At 43.9% G+C, this 14,068-nt stretch overlaps 1 protein-coding gene and 1 pseudogene across 15 annotated transcripts in view; one reads left to right on the top strand and one right to left on the bottom strand.

Annotated features, from left to right (window-relative positions):
* The window catches only part of DBF4B (DBF4B-CDC7 kinase regulatory subunit), a 61,759-nt gene that overhangs the window by 28,513 nt on the left and 19,178 nt on the right, over positions 1-14,068 (bottom strand). Inside the window, exon 2 of one of the 15 annotated variants that reach the window (XM_063656752.1) lies at positions 2,051-2,712. The exons of 12 other annotated variants lie outside the window; for them this stretch is intronic. The gene's annotated coding sequence lies outside the window, so the exon portion shown is untranslated. Of the gene's footprint in view, positions 1-30; positions 1,223-1,277; positions 1,406-2,050; positions 2,713-14,068 lie in introns of those variants that run through there. 2 more of the 15 variants (XM_063656751.1, XM_063656753.1) reach the window with 2 other exon arrangements.
* On the top strand, positions 2,185-3,015 carry LOC129016921 (large ribosomal subunit protein eL6-like; annotated as a pseudogene).

Raw genomic sequence — 14,068 nt, 5'->3', positions numbered from 1 at the left:
CACAGACAGCTGCGAAGCCAATGCCCTTACCCTCAGAAGCTCAGATGTGCTGAAATTGGAACCTTCCAAACAAGATAATAAGCAAACAAGGCTTGCTGACTTCCTCACTTCTTCCTTAGAATGTAAATCTAGGGAAGCCATTTAAGTAAAAAGGAATTAGACAGATCCCCAAACCAGACATTGGGGGGCTGCGGTGAATAGTAAGCTAGGGAAAAGAGGGCCCAGATTCACACGGGGGTGCCAGGCAGGAGGATGCTTTCTAGCTGTGCTGGGTGAGTCACTGCCTGCCCTGTTGCCAGTGCCCAGCCCCTAACCAGAGTAAGCAGGGTAACATCATGGCAGTGTTGCCACCTAGCTTAGGGTGAATATGCATGTGTATTCGAGACAGATAAGAGGGTAAGGGGACAGTGAATTTGTTGGCTCCTAAATGGGCCTACTTCCTAACCTCACCATTTGGTAACTTAGGTAATTATAACTCAAAAAGACAGCTCTTGAAAAACAAGACAGTGTGTGTGTGTGTGTGTGTGTGTTGGAGAGCACAGAATGCTGCTGCAAATGGAGAGTGAATGAGCCCATATTCCAGGGGCTTTGTACTATAGTGGGGTTGTTTCCTCTTCTTTTTTTTTTTTTTTTTCCTTTTGAAACGGAGTTTCACTCTTGTTGCCCAGGCTGGAGTGCAATGGTGCGATCTCAGCTTATCGCAACCTCCTTCTTCCGGGTTCAAGCGATTCACTTGCCTCAGCCTCCCCAGTAGCTGGGGATTACAGGCATGCACCACCACACCCGGCTAATTTTGTATTTTTAGTAGAGTCAGGGTTTCTCCATGTTGGTCAGGCTGGTCGCAAACTCCCGACCTCAGGTGATCCGCCCGCCTCGGCCTCCCAAAGTGCTGGGATTACAGGCGCGAGCCACCACGCCTGGCCTGGGTTGTTTCCTCTTCTATGCAACCCCCAATCCCTAAACTCAATGGAGGACACATGAGATAGGGCATAAGCTTTTGATCTTCCTTCGAGGAGCACGTTACCAATCAGAGTGGCTAATGTCCCAAAGGGACATTTGTGTATAAGAAAACATGAGGCAACTGAAGAAAGCAAGTACTACTAAAGAAACTTTATCTGGTATAGATTGTCTATCTGTCATAATAATGAACCAGATAGGAAAAAGAAAAACCATTAAGGTATAATAAATATCCTCGAAAAGACTAGGGAGGATATAGGAAACATAAAGCAGGAACAGCAGTTAAAGAAAAGAATTAGGCCGGGCACAGTGGCTCATACCTGTAATCCCAGCACTCTGGGAAGCCGAGGTGGGCACATTACTTGAGGCGAGGAGTTCGAGACCAGCCTGGGCAACATGGCGAAACCCTGCCTCTACTAAAAATAGAACAACTGGCTGGGCATGGTGGTGCACACCTGTAATCCCAGCTACTTGGGTGGCTGAGGCACAAGAATTGCATGATCCCGGGAGGCAGACGTTGCAGTGAGCTGAGATCACGCCACACTCCAGTCTGGGTGACAGAGGGAGATTCTGTGTCAAAAAGGGGGGGGATGGGGAAGAATTAGCTGGAGATAATGGACATGAAAAACATAGTATTTTTAAAATCTTGGCCAGGTGCTGTGTTTCACACCTGTATCCCAGTACTTTCGGACGCTGAAGCGGGTGGATCACTTGAGATAAGGACTTCGAGACCAGCCTGGCCAATGTGGTGAAACCCCGTCCGTCTCCACTAAAAATACAAAAAATAACCGGGCGTGGTGGCTTATGCCTGTAATCCCAGCTATTCGGGAGGCTGAGGCAGGAGAATTGCTTGAACCCAGGAGGTGGAGGTTACAGTGAGTTAAGAGTTAAGATTACACTACTGCATTCAAGCCTGGGAGACCAAGAGAGATTCTGTCTTTAAAAAAAAAAAAAAAAAAAGCCAGATAATACCAAGTGTTCGTGAGGATATGAGAAACTGGAACCCTCATATACTTCTGGAGGGAATGTGGAATTGTGCAGTCATATTGGAAAACCATGTGTTAGTTTCTCAAAAGGTTAAACACAGACTTACCGTATGACCCAGCAATTTTACTTCTAGGTATATCCTTGAAAAATAAAAACACAGCCACATGAAAACTTGTAAATGAATGCTTATAGCAATATTAATCATATAGCCAAAAGCTGGAGTCTTTCCCATCTTGCAAGATGATGGGTGAGAAAGCTGAGAAGCCAGATACTAAAGAGAAGAAACCCAAGGCCAAGAAGGCTGATGCTGGTGGCAAGGTGAAAACGGGCAACCTCAAGGCTAAAACGTCCAAGACAGGGAAGCCCCATTGCAGCCACAATCCTGTCCTTGTCAGAGGAATTGCAGATATTCCCGATCTGCTATGTATTCCAGAAAGGCCATGTCCAGGAAGAAGTACTCAGCTGCTAAATCCAAGGTTGAAAAGAAAAAGAAGTTTCTTGCAACTGTTACAAAACCAGTTGGTGTTGACAAGAACAGTGGTACCCAGGTGGTTAAACTTCACAAAATGCCTAGATATTATCCTACTGAAGATGTGCCTCTAAAGCTGTTGAGCCACGCAAAAAAAACCACAGCATGTGAGAAAACTGTGATCCAGCATCACCTCCAGGACCATTCTGATCATCCTCACTGGGCGCCACAGAGGCGAGGGTGGTTTTCCTGAAGCAGCTGGTCTTGGGACTGGACCTCTGATCCTCAATCAAGTTCCTCTACGAAGAACACACCAGAAATTTGTCATTGCCACCTCAACCAAAATTGGTAGCAGCAATGTAAAAATTGCAAAACATCTTACAGGTGCTTACTTTAAGAAGGTGTGGAAGCCTAAACACCAGGAAGGTGACACCTTTGACACAGAAAAAGAGAAATAGATTACAGAGCAGCGCAAGACTTATCAGAAAGCTGTGGACTCACACGTTTTACAAAAAAATCAAAGCTTTCCTCAGCTCCAGGGCTACTTGTGATCTGTGTTTGCCCTGACGAATGGAATTTATCCTCACAAATTGGTGTTCTGAATTTCTTAAGAACCTAATAACTGATAACATTTTGTGTCTCTTAAAAAAAAAGTGGAAACTCATATGTCCATCTGATGAATGGATAAACAAAATGTGGTATATCCACATAATGGAACACTACTCAACAATGAAAAGGAATGATGTACTGACACATGGCACCACATGGATAAACTGCAAAAACATCATGCTAAGTGAAAGAAATCAGTCACAAAAGACTACATATTTTATGACTCTATTTATATGAAATGTCCAGAAGAGGCAAATTTATAGAAACAGAAAGTAGATTAGCAGATGACTAGGGCTGGGGAGTCAGGAGAAATTTGGGAGTGGCTGCTAATGGGTATTCTTTTTTGGAGTGAGAAAAGTGTTCTAAATTGATTGTGGTGATGGTTGCCCAATTCTGTGAACATACTAAGTCACTGAATTGTACACTTTATATGGATGAATTGTGTGGTGTGTGAACTATAACTCAAAAAAGCTGTTAAGAAAAAAAAAAAAATAGGACAGGCGTGGTAGCTCACGCTTGTAATCCCAGCAGTTTGGGAGGCCAAGGCAGGTGGATAATGAGGTCAGGAGATCAAGACCATCCTGGCCAACATGGTGAAACCCTGTCTCTACTAAAAATACAAAAATTAGCTGGGCGTGGTGGCACGTGCCTGTAATCCCAGCTACTTGGGAGGCCGAGGCAGGAGAATTGCTTGAGCCAGGGAGTTGGAGGTTTCAGTGAGCCAAGATCATGCCACTGCACTCTAGTCTGGCGACAGAACAAGACTCCATCTCAAAAAAAAAAAATTTTTTTAATTTATTTTGAGATGGAGTCTCACTCTGTCACTCAGGCTGGAATGCAGTGGCACGCTCTTGGCTCACTACAACCTCCGTCTCCTGGGTTGAAGTGATTCTTCTGCCTGAGCCTTGAGTAGCTGGGATTATAGGCATGCAGCACCCAAAGCCAGCTCTAAAAGAAAAACAATTTAAATCTCAATATTTGCACAGTCTCAAAGTATTTTCCTGTAAGATAGTTATTAATTACAGAAGGTAAAACAGTAACTTCACAGTGGAAAAACCTAGCAGACACCACTTTTAATCAAGGGATCGAAGTTAATGAGATTTATCTTATCTTCATCATGTGCCTCCTGATACCACATACTGGAGAGGGGATAACATCACTTCTGTGCCAAAAATGCTTTAGCTGAATTCAATCATGTGGACATACCAAACAAACCCAAATTTAGAGGTGACTTCAAAAGTACTGAGGTCATCAAAGACAGAAAGAATGAGGACCTCCTCTCAGGAGGAGACTAATGAGATATAATTAAAAGTAATGTGTAACCTTTTTTTTTTTTTTTTTTTTTGAGATGGAGTTTTGCTCTGTCGCCCAGGCTGGAGTGCAGTGGTGCAATCTCGGCTCACTGCAACCTCTGCCTCCCAGGTTCAAGCGATTCTCCTGCCTCAGCCTCCCAAGTAGCTGGGACTACAGGCGCGTACCACCACGCCCAGCTAATTTTTGTATTTTTAGTAGAGACGGCCATGTTGGCCAGGATGGTCTTGATCTCTTGAACTCATGATCCGCCCACCTCGGCCTCCCAAAGTGCCGGGATTACAGGCATGAGCCATCGTGCCCAGCTGCAACACGTAATCTTAAACCAGGAAAAGAACACTGGGGGATAATTGGTAAAATGTGAATGAGATCTATAGATTAGTTAATAATATCAATATTAATTTCCGGATTATTTTTCTTTTTTTTTTTTTTGAGACAGGATCTCACTCTGTCACTCAGGCTAGAGTGCAGTGGTGTGATCATGGCTCACTGCAGCCTTGACCTCCTGGGCTCAAGGGATCCTCCCCCTGAGCCTCCTGAGTAGTTGGGACCACGTGTACCACCATGTCACGCACCACCATACCTGGCAAATTTTTTTTATTTTCTGTAGAGACGAGATCTCACTATGTTGCCCATTCTGGTCTTGAACTCCTGGGCTCAAGTGATCTTCTCACCTCAGCCTCCCAAAGTGCTGGGATTACAAGCATGAGCCAACATGCCCAGCCTCCTGGATTTTTTTTTTTTTTTTTTGAGACCAAGTCTTGCTTTGCACCCAGGCTAGAGCGCAGTGGCATGATCTCGGCTCAGTCCAACCTCTGCCTCCCGGATTCAAGGGATTCTCCTGCCTCAGCCTTCCAAGTAGCTGGGATTACAGGTGACTGCCACTACATCCAGCTAATTTTTTTGTATTTTTAGTAGAGACAGGGTTTCACCATGTTTGCCAGGCTGGTCTCGAAATCTAGCTTCAAATGATTCCCCCGCCTTGGCCTCCCAAAGTGCTGGGATTACAGGCATGAGCCACCATGCCTGGCCTGGATCTTTTTAATTGTATTATTATTACATAGATGTTAATATTTGGGGAATCTGGGTAAAGAGTAGGAACCTTTGACTATTTTTGAAATTTTTTTATAACTGTGAAATTATTTTAAAATTAAAAACGAAAAGATCTATCCACATCAATAGATGAGCTAATATAACAGTGTTAGGTGGTAAATTAGGTTGAGTAACTCTTCCAGAAGGTATCACGAAGAGATAAATAAATGGACATCAGAGAATTTAAGAAATGCAGAGGATAGGGATAGAAATGTCAACAACACCAGAAGAGTTGCAAAGGGGGAAAAACAATGGAGAGAAGAAAATATTTGAAGAAATAATGATCCAGGCTTCTGAATAAATGTGGAAGATGAATACAAGAACTTCTGTTCTCTCTCCAAATCTCACTAAAGTGACAGAAAAAGAATAAAAATAGATAAAGATACTGGCAAGAAGACAACAAGCAAGAGATGCTACAAAATGTTGGAAGCTGGAAATTAGATGGGTGAGTGAAAAACAGACAGGAGATGAGAGAAGGCTAAATCCTAAGCCAACAAGAAGCAAGCTGATTAGAGCTGAAAGGCCCAATCAGAGGGACCATATAGAGTAGAATGCTAGAATGAAACAGTAGGCTAAAATACCAATTATTTGAAAGCCTTTAAAAGGAATAGACACTCAGAACCCTCTCCCACCCCAGCAGAAGACTAGAGCTGTGGTTCTTAACTGGGGAGATTTTTCCCCTCAGGGGATACTTGGCAACCTCTGGAAATGTTTTTGGTTGGCACAACTGGGAAGTGGGTGTGCTCCTGGCATCTAGCGGGTGGAGGCCAGGGATGCCACTTAATATCTTACAAAGCACAAGACAACCTCAGAAAACAAAGAATTACTTGGCTCAAAATGTCAATAGTCTTGGGGCTGAAAAAATCCCTAGACTAGAGGAACATTGGGCACAGGTGAAAGCAAAGATAAAGCCCCAGTGAAAACATAGAGGATCAAAAGAATATCTGTATACTGAACAGTAAGACCTACAGATCTCTCGCCCCAGTGAGCTCCCAGAATGCTGACAAGCTTATACTTACCAGACAGAGGTTTGGAGGACTCTTCTCTAGGGAACTGACTAGCCCAAGACAAAAACATACGAAGTAGTGACAATTGAGGTCCCTCCCCAACAAAATTGCCAGGTCCCAGCTTACAATGAAGTCTATCAAGTTGACAACCCCTTCTCCTCATTCTTAAATATGAATAGGTAAACAAAGATCATCAGACATTTAAAGAAAGTTTCTAACAAGAAATTAGGCTAGACTGGGCGCGGTGGCTCACGTTTGTAATCCCAGCACTTTGGGAGGCCAAGGCGGGTGGATTACCTCAGGTCAGGAGTTCAAGACCAGCCTGGCCAACATGATGAAACCCCGTCTCTACCAAAAATACAAACAATTAGCCAGGTGTGGTGGCATGCGCCTGTGGTCCTAGCTACTCAGGAAGCTGAGGCAAGAGAACTGCTTGAACCTGGGAGGGGGAGGTTGCAGCGAGCTGAGATCGCGCCACTGCACTCCAGCCTGGGAGACAGAGCAAGACTCTGCCTCAAAAAAAGAAAAAAAAAGAAATTAGGCTAACAAACAGAAAAAAGAAGAGGAAATAGACACAATGTAGGAAGCAGAAGAAAACTAAAAAGAAACAAAAACAGTACAATTAACAACCAGAGAGAGGAAAGGGAATACATTATATCCATTAAGCACAACAAGACACTGTAAGAAAAGACATACACAGAATAGAAAAAGCTCTTGGAAATTTATAAATGTTATAGAAATTAAAAATTCAACTAAAATTGGAGATTAAGTTGTGGAAATTTTCTAGAGAACAGAATGAAAGACAAATAGATGCAACATGGGAGAGAAAAACAAGAAAATCGGCTGGGTGTGGTGGCTCACACCTGTAATCCCAGCACTTTGGGAGGCCGAGATGGGTGGATCACCTGAGGTCAGGAGTTTGAGACCAGCCTGGCCAACATGGTGAAACCCCGTTTCTACTAAAAATACAAAAATTAGCCAGGTGGCGGGTGCCTGTAATCCCAGCTACTTGGGAGGCTGAGACTGGAGAATCACTTGAACCTGGGAGTCAGAGGTTGCAGTGAGCTGAGATTGCACCATTGCATTCCAGCCTGGGCAACGAGAGCAAAATTCTGTCTCAAAAAAAACAAAAAACAAAAAAAAAAACCTGCAAGAAAATCAAAGGAAGAATCTATGAGATCTAATATCCAAACAATAAAAGTTCCAGAAACAGAAAAGAGAAAATAGGAGAAATATTATAGAAATAATGCTAAAAATTTCCCAGAACTAAAGAAAATGATGTTCCAGATTGAAAGGTACCTGCTCCATAAATGAAAAAAGTCCCACATCAAGACACACTGTCATGGAATTTCAGAATACTGAAGAGAAAGACAGGATTTGATTTACATTGTAGCCAATACCGAAGACCAGCTAATGTAAAAGCCTTCCTATGGGAGCCTCTCTGAACCTATTCTGGTTTGGGGGCTGCCCATTAAAAAAAAAAAAAAATAAGCTGGGCATGGCAGCTCACATCTGTAATCCCAGCACTTTGGGAGATCAAGGTGGGAGGATCACTTGAGCTCAGGACTTTAAGACCAGCCTGGGCAACAAAGTGAGACTCCACTTCTACAAAAAAATCAAAATTTAATAATTTTTGACAATAATAGCAATAAAAATAGCAAATATATATCACTTGCTATGCACAATACATTCTCAACAGGTCTATAAAGAAGATAAAATTATTATACCTGTTTTACAGATAAGGAAACTGAGGCACAGAGAAATCTTGTATGCCCAAGATCATACTGTTAGTAAGGGGTAGAAATGGAATGAAGGATACCTCTTATTACTTGTTAAGTGAAAGTTAAAAACAAATACAAAAAACATACAGAGACTGTTACCACATTGGCATATAGATGGATAAATGTTGAGACAGTCTTGTCTAAATTTATACAGAATTTCAGGAAAGCCAAATATTGCTGTGGGGCTCCCCAAACTTGTACTTCATTTTTTAAATTATTATTTATTTCAATAGCTTCTGGGGTACAGGTAGTTTTTGGTTACATGGATGAGTTCTACAGTGAATTATGAGATTTCAGTGCACCTGTCACCCAAGCAATGTACACTGTACCCAATATGTAATCTTTTATCCCTCACCCCTCTCCTAACCTTCCCCCTCATCAAATCCCCAAAGTCCATTATATGACTTTGCATGTCTTTGCATCCTCACAGCTTAGCTCCCACTTACAAGTGAAAACTAAAGGATATTTGGTTTTCCATTCCTGAGTTATTTCACTTACAGTAATGGCCTCCAGCTCCATCCAAGTTGCTGCAAAATACATTATTTTGTTCCTTTTCATGGCTGAGTAGTATTCCATGGTGTAAAAAATACAGAATTTAAAATACAGGGGATATAACACAGGAAAGAGGCAAAAAGAATTCCACAGAATAATGAGGGGAGATCGGAGGACAAAATCAGTGCAATAGGCCTAGTACATAGCCAGACCAGACTGGAGTACTAAAACGCTATGTCTCCAAGACAAATTGACAGATCCTCTGATGAGCTTGAAAGTACTGAGAGAAGGCCCATACTCTGGTGAAGAGTTTGGACCTGAATTAGTGATCCATACATAAAAAACAAAGAAAATCTCCTAGTTTATTATATAGCTCAGTGGTGAATAATTTTTTGTCTGTTTGTTTTTTTGAGACGGAATCTTTCTCTGTTACCCATGCTGGAGTGCAGTGGCATGATCTCGGCTCACTGCACCTCTGCCTCCCGGGTTCAAGTGATTCTCCTGCCTCAGTCTCCCAAGTAGCTGGGATTACAAGCGTGCATGACATCCTACTGATTTTTGTATTTTTAGTAGAGATGGGGTTTCACCATGTTGGCCAGGCTGGTCTCAAACTCCTAACCTCAGGTAATCCACCTGCCTCAGCCTCCCAAAGTGCTGGGATTACAGGTGTGAGCCACTGCGCCCGGCCGAATAACGTTTACGTAATGAAAATAATGTCGGCAGGGCACGGTGGCTCACACCTGTAATCCCAGCACTTTGGGAGGCGGAGGCAGGTGGATCACGAGGTCATGAGATCGAGACCATCCTGGCTAACACGGTGAAACCCCATCTCTACTAAAAAAAATACAAAAAATTAGCCGGGCCTGGTGGTGGGCACCTGTAGTCCCAGCGACTCCAGAGGCTGAGGCAGAAGAATGGCATGAACCCGGGAGGTGGAGCTTGCAGTGAGCCCAGATTGCGCCACTGCACTCCAGCCTGGGTGACAGAGCAAGACTCCGTCTCAAAAAAGAAAAAAAAAATGTCAATACAAATGACTAAACCAAAATTACTACGTATATACTGGGGGGATAAGAGGGAAAGTAAGAAATGCATGTGTGTTTGTGTGTGGTGCAGAAAAGTGGTAGGACAGAAAAAATCTTTATTGTCCATAGGAGATAGTCAATAGATATAATTCAAAATTGGCTGGGCATGGTGGCTCACTCCTGTAATTCCAGCACTTTGGGAGGCCAAGGTGGGTAGATCACTTGAGCCCAAGAGTTCAAGACCAGCCTGGGCAATATAGTGAGACCCCATCTCTATAAAAAAAAAGAAGATAGACTGGGTGTGGTGGCTCACGCCTGTAATCCCAGCACTTTGGGAGGCTGAGGAGGGCAGATCGTGAGGTCAGGCAATTGAGACCATCCTGGCTAACATGGTGAAACCCCATCTCTACTAAAAATACAAAAAATTGGGCTGGGTGCAGTGGCTCATGCCTGTAATCCCAGCACTTTGGGAGGCTGAGACGGGCAGATCACGAGACCATCCTGGCTAACATGGTGAAACCCCACCTGTACTAAAAAAAATACAAAAAATTAGCTGGGCCTGGTGGCGGACACCTGTAGTCCCAGCGACTCCAGAGGCTGAGGCAGGAGAATGGTATGAACCCGGGAAGCGGAGCTTGCAGTGAGCCCAGATCGCGCCACTGCACTCCAGCCTGGGTGACAGAGCAAGACTCCGTCTCAAAAAAGAAAAAAAAATGTCAATACAAATGACTAAACTAAAATTACTACGTATATACTGGAGGGATAAGAGGAAAGGTAGGAAATGCACGTGTGTTTGTGTGTGGTGCAGAGAAGTGGTAGGACAGAAAAAATCTTCATTGTCCATCGGAGACAGTCAATAGGTATAATTCAAAATTGGCTGGCCATGGTGGCTCACACCTGTAATTCCAGCACTTTGGGAGGCCAAGGTGGGCAGATCACTTGAGCCCAGGAGTTCAAGACCAGCCTGGGCAACATAGTGAGACCCCATCTCTATAAAAAAAAAAAGAAGATAGGCCGGGTGTGGTGGCTCATGCCTGTAATCCCAGCACTTTGGGAGGCCGAGGAGGGCAGATAATGAGGTCAGGCGATTGAGACCATCAAATACAAAAAATTGGGCTGGGTGTGGTGGCTCATGCCTGTAATCCCAGCACTTTGGGAGGTTGAGATGGGTGGATCACGAGACCAGGAGATCGAGACCATCCTAGCTAACACAGTGAAACCCCATCTCTACTAAAAAGACAAAAAATTAGCCAGGCATGGTGGCACATGCCTGTAGTCCCAGCTACTCGGGAGGCTGAGGCAGGAGAATCGCCTGAACCCAGGAGGCGGAGGTTACAGTGAGCCGAGATTGCGCCACTGCACTCTAGCCTGGATGACAGAGTGAGACTCCGTCTCAAAAAAAAAAAAAGGAAGACATAAGTCAAAATGGAAAACAATTAAAACAGTATAAGCATATTATTACAGAAATAAGGTGGTAACTTCTAGAAGAAATAGTTAAAAGCTGTAAATGGTTGTTTTTTAGGAAGTGGGAATCAGGCAGCCTGAAAGGGGATTAACTCTCATGCCTCCTGTTTTTTGTGATAAACTTTGGCTTTTTTTTTCTTTTCTGAGACGGAGTTTCATTCTTGTTGCCCAGGCTGGAGTGCAATGGCGCAGTCTCGGCTCACTGCAACCTCCACCTCCTGGGTTCAAGCGATTCTCCTGCTTCAGCCTCCCAAGTAGCTGGGATTACAGGAGCTTGCCACTACGCCGGCTAATTTTTTTTTTTTTTTTTTTTTGAGACGGAGTCTTGCTCTGTTGCCCAGGCTGGAGTGCAGTGGCGCAATTTTGCTCACTGCAAGCTCCACCTCCCGAGTTCACGCCATTCTCCTGCCTCAGCCTCCCAAGTGGCTGGGACTACAGGTGCCCGCCACCATGCCCAGCTAATTTTTTGTATTTTTAGTAGAGATGGGGTTTCACCGTGGTCTCAATCTCCTGACCTCGTGATCCGCCTGCCTCGGCCTCCCAAAGTGCTGGGATTGCAGGTGTGAGCTACCGCGCCTGGCTGTGTTTTTTCTATTTTTAGTAGAGACAGGGTTTCACCACATTGGCCAGGCTGGTCTTGAACTTCTGATCTCAGGTGATCTGCCTGCCTTGGCCTCCCAAAGTGCTGGGATTACAGGTGTGAGCCACCACATGTGGCCTGCCTTTTAAGCTATGTCAAGAATCAAACAGGAAGCCAGGTGTGGAGACATGCACCTGTAGACAAAGCTACTTGGGAGGCTGAGGCAGGAGAACTGCTTGCACCCAGGGCTTTGAGGCTGCAGTGAGCTATGACTGTGCCACTGTACTCTAGCCTGGGTAACAGAGCAAGTTCTTGTCTCTAAAATAAAATAATAATAAAAACAAAATCTAAAGAATCAAACTGGAGGCCAGGTGCGGTGGCTCACGCCTATAATCTCAGCACTTTGGGAGGCCAAAGTGGGTGGATCACGAGGTCAGGAGTTCAAGACTAGCCTGACCAACATGGTGAAACCCTGTCTCTAGTGAAAATACAAAAATTAGCCGGGCATGGTGGTGTGCTCCTGTAATCCCAGCTACCCAGAATTACTCCTGTAATTCCCTTCTACTGAGGCAGAAGAATTGCTTGAATTCTGGAGGCGGAGGCTGCAGTGAGCCAAGATGGTGCCACTGCACTCCAGCCTGGGTGACAAAGTGAGACTCCGTCTCAAAAAAAAAAAAAAAAAAACAAAAAAAAAAACCTGGAATAAAAACGAAAATAAAAACCCTCTAAAATCCACACATAATCGTCTTATAGTAAATTTTAAGAACAAATATAAAAATGTATAATCTAAAATATCGGGCTGGGTGCAGTGGCTCACGCCTGTAATCCCAACATTTTGGGAAGCTGAGGAGGGTGATCGCTTGAGCCCAGGAGTTGAAGACCAGCCTGGGCAACATGGCAAAACCTCGTCTCTACAAAACAAACAACAAAATTTGGGCGTGGTAGTGAGTGCCTGCAGTCCCAGCTACCTGGGAGTCTGAGGTGGGAAGATCACTTGATCCTGGGGAGGCTGAAGCTGCAGTAAGCCATGACTGCTCCACTGCACTCCAGCCTGGGTGACAGAGCAAGATCTCAAAATAAATAAAATAAAATAAAATATTTTTTTCTTTCATCAATATAATCCATAGGTTCACATAATCTAAAACATCTAATGAGAAAAGGAGGTCACTTACAAAGCAACGAGAATAAAAAAGAAATGCTGAAGAAAACAAGGAGAAAATACTGTAATTTTTCAATGTGTTGAAGGAAAAAAATCTTGACTTAAATTTTACTACAAGGCTGAAATAAATATATTCTTAGTTTATCACACAAAGCCTCCTTTTGAAAACACTCTTGAGGGAAGTTCTCCACAGAAACAGAAGTGGAAAAAAAAAGCAACAATAGATAAGAATGAATAAATAACTCAGTAAATGAAGTGGATTACTGTTTAAAAGGCAACAAGCCGATGGCATATCTGTTAACAATCCAGAAGTAAAAGTAGATGGTATTTTTTTTCTTTTTTTTTTTGAGACGGAGTCTCGCTCGGTTGCCCAGGTTGGAGGGCAGTGGCGCAATCTCGGCTCGCTGCAACCTCCGCCTCCTGGGTTCAAGCAATTTTCCTGCCTCAGCCTCCTGAGTAGCTGGGACCACAGGCACGCCTCACCACGCCCCGCTAATTTTTTGTATTTTTAGTAGAGACGGGGTTTCACCGTGTTAGCCAGGATGGTCTCAATCTCCTGACATCGTGATCTGCCCGCCTTGGCCTCCCAAAGTGCTGGGATTACAGGCGTGAGCTGCCGCGCCCGGCCAACTAGATGGTATTAACTAAAGGGGCAGTACGGAGGAAGTGCCATGTGCTAAAATACTTACCTAATTAGGTAGCAGTGTTTAACTTAAGGATTTTATTGTAAACAACTATGAATGTAATAATTTATAAATTTAATAAGTCACTCTATCCTGACTCCACATCTGTCTGTTAATCTTGTTCATAATATGACTCTTACTTGACCTTTACCATGAATCCCAAAACGGTCTATGATGCTGCGTCCATACACACACACATAAAACCACTAAGTGGGCCGGGTGAAGTGGCTCACACCTGTAATCCCAGCATTTTGGGAGGCCTAGGCAGGAGGACTGCTTGAGGCCAGGAGTTTGAGACCAGCTTGGCCAACACAGCGAGACCCCATCTCAATAAATAAATAAAATGAATAAATAAGTACATAAAAACACTGAGTGATCAGAAAACTCCAACAGGGCGAACATTTTTCGGTCTTTTCCAAGAGACCCTGGGGCAATTTTCACCTCATGTCCCTAGT

This window comes from Pongo pygmaeus, chromosome 19 (assembly GCF_028885625.2).
Source record: "Pongo pygmaeus isolate AG05252 chromosome 19, NHGRI_mPonPyg2-v2.0_pri, whole genome shotgun sequence".
Classification (NCBI taxonomy): Eukaryota; Metazoa; Chordata; class Mammalia; order Primates; family Hominidae; genus Pongo; species Pongo pygmaeus.
This window is presented reverse-complemented; position numbering and strand designations above follow the sequence as displayed.